Source organism: Octodon degus, unplaced genomic scaffold (genome assembly GCF_000260255.1).
Source record: "Octodon degus isolate 3935 unplaced genomic scaffold, OctDeg1.0 scaffold00168, whole genome shotgun sequence".
NCBI lineage: Eukaryota > Metazoa > Chordata > Mammalia > Rodentia > Octodontidae > Octodon > Octodon degus.
Window position 1 is genome coordinate 754,008 of NW_004524744.1, and position 2,722 is coordinate 756,729.

The 2,722-nt window shown below is 38.7% G+C and overlaps 1 pseudogene; it reads right to left on the reverse strand.

Annotated features, from left to right (window-relative positions):
- Positions 1-279: 279 nt before the first annotated feature.
- Positions 280-1,715, reverse strand: LOC101568510 (annotated as a pseudogene).
- Positions 1,716-2,722: the final 1,007 nt, after the last annotated feature.

Genomic DNA, 2,722 nt, shown 5'->3' on the forward strand with positions numbered 1-2,722 from the left:
TATATTTTAATATACTTACAGAGTTGTGCAATTATCACTACTATCTAGTCCCAAAGCATTTTATCAGACTACAAGAATGCTGCATTGGGCTGGGAAGATGGCTCAGTGGAATAAGCGCTTCCCTGGCAAGCGCAAGGCCCTGAGATCAATACCCGGTCCTGCCAAAAAAGTAAAAATAAATAAATAAATAAAGAATGCTGCATCAGTTAGTAGTCATTCCCTTTTTCCCTTCCCCAACAACCACTAATCTATCTTCTGTCTCTATAGGTTTGCTTACCCTTAAGCTGACACCCTTTCCAGCTCTTCTTGAGTGTAACTATGTCCAGATATACCCCTTTTCTCCTCCATGGCTGCAGCTGATGTTGAATATTTTCATGATGTTGCTTAAGAAGTTCTTCCACTCTCTGCAAAAGATCATATTCAGCCTTAAATTTTGATATTATCTGATGTTTCTTTTTGAAAACTGTACTCTTGCTTCGTAGTTTACTGACGTATTGTTTTAACTCATCTTTTAAAACTTCAGTGCCATCAAATTCACAGATTTGATTTCTCTTTGCTGATACTTCTCTCTCTAGATTTGCTAACTTTTCCTTAGTCTCCTGAAGTTCCTCGGCTTTGGCTTCTTTTTTATGAGAAATGATGGATGCCTGTTGCCTGTATAGTGAGAGCTTGCCTTCAACTGGCTCAGTTCTCATCATCTTCTTTTCAATCAGTTGATTGATCTGTGTGTTTACTTCATTTATCTTAGACTCAAGTTCAAGAAGATCAGCATGGCCCATCGCTGGCTCTGAAACCACTTTTTGTAAAAAATGCAATTCCTTTTTCTTGTTATCCAATTCCTTAGGGAGTTTTTCAGTTACTATATATGAATTAAATTTTATCTCTTCCTCTAGTCTCTTCATTAAACTTTCTGGCTTTGCATCTGCTGCAGCATGGCGCATACTTTTCAGCTGGTTTTGTGCTCTCTGCAATCTCTGCACTGCATGAAACAACTGATTCTTTTGCTTCTGTTTGTGTTGTGCAAGAGATTCTTCTCTCTTTTTCAACTCAAGTTACCTTGCTATTTTAAGCATCTGCTGGTGATTCGGAACTGTCTCCACCCTTTTTTTCCCAAACGTTCAACTCTCTTAATGAGCTGATTCTTTTCTTCTTCCATTGCACTGATATCCCTTCTTATTTCTGCTGTAGAAAATCCAGACGTCTTGAGTTGTTCACATTCTTTATGCAAAGTTTTAAAGACTTCCATCAATTCTTCATACTGTTTGTTGGTGTCAGTCACAATTTCATCCTGAAGAAACTCACTTGGTACCTCAAGTTTTATTTAAAAACAGGCTAAATATGTTAATTTCTTCAGTTCATTAGTCCTCTGAAGAAGCCAGTGGAGTACTGGGTAAACTACAGGTTTGCTTCCAATCACCAAGCCCTGACGGAAGGTACTCATGCCTGTGATGTTTCCTGGAGGTTTGTATTTAAGGATCCCAAGAAGGCTCAGCATCTGTTTGGCTGTCTGTTCTGGCATCTCTTCTCTGATATCAACAACTTGCTTTGGGTCCATCTCAGCCAGAACATCATTAAGAACTTGTAATAATTGTATAGGTTCCAGGGAATCAAAAGTGATTAAATTATAGTTCTTCTTAAAAGGCTGCTTATTGAGATTGTCCACAATGAATTTGATTTGATCACTCATAATTAGGTTTTATGACTTAGAACTCAAATTCTCCCCGCAAAATCACTTCCCCACCCCCACCCAGGAGGCAACCGCGCTCTAGCTCGTTCCTAAGGACAAGCTCCTTGGTTGCTAGGCTCTTTAATTATATCTTGATTTGAAAGATATTTCACAATTTTATTATTTATTTATTTACTTGGTACAGGGTCTCACAATGCAACTCAGACTCATAGTGATCCTCCTGTCTCAGCCTCCTCAGCACTAAGATTATAAGTGTACACAACCATATTCAGTGTTGGTGGTCAGCACAGCATGCAGTACCTGGGATCAAACCAGGGACTTTGGCCTTGCCAGGCAGATGCATAGACTGCTGCTGAGCTATCTCCCCATCTGAGTTCACAATTTTATGGTATACTTTATGATTAGTATCAACAGTTGAAACTTATTAAATATGTTTCTGAACAATAGCTCATTTTAGAGATGTGATTCTTCACATCCTACCAGAAGACCAAAGTTAGGCAGGTCAAGTGGTGTTTATATTTGTAATCACCAGTGCAGCTGGTGTTTGTGCCTGAGCCTGTTGGACAGCCATGTCCTTATTGTGCAAATTCACACGCTGCTTTGAAGATACAAATCTGGTAGATCCAAACTCATAGCTTTTGCTTTTCTAATTCAAGATACAGAAAAATAAAAATAGGCTTATTTATTTCATCAAAGAGACTTTAAAGTTCTTTGAGGGAGATCCCAAAGAGTCCTGGCCAGGGGGTACAAACAAAGACTTCACTTCTTTTTACCTTGCACAAACCCAATCAGATTGATATGACATTTTGAATATTCACCTAGGTGGTGTAGCTCCGACTTCATTACAGATTCTAAAAGTTGCAGGCTACTACAGTCTTACCATGGTACAACAACAAGAATGGCCAAAATCCAGAATGCTGACTACACCAGATGCTGGCAAGGATGTGGAGCAAAAGGACTCTTCATTTGTTATTGATTAATGGTACAACCACTTTCGAAAATAGTATGGCAGTCTTATAAAACTAAACATATTTT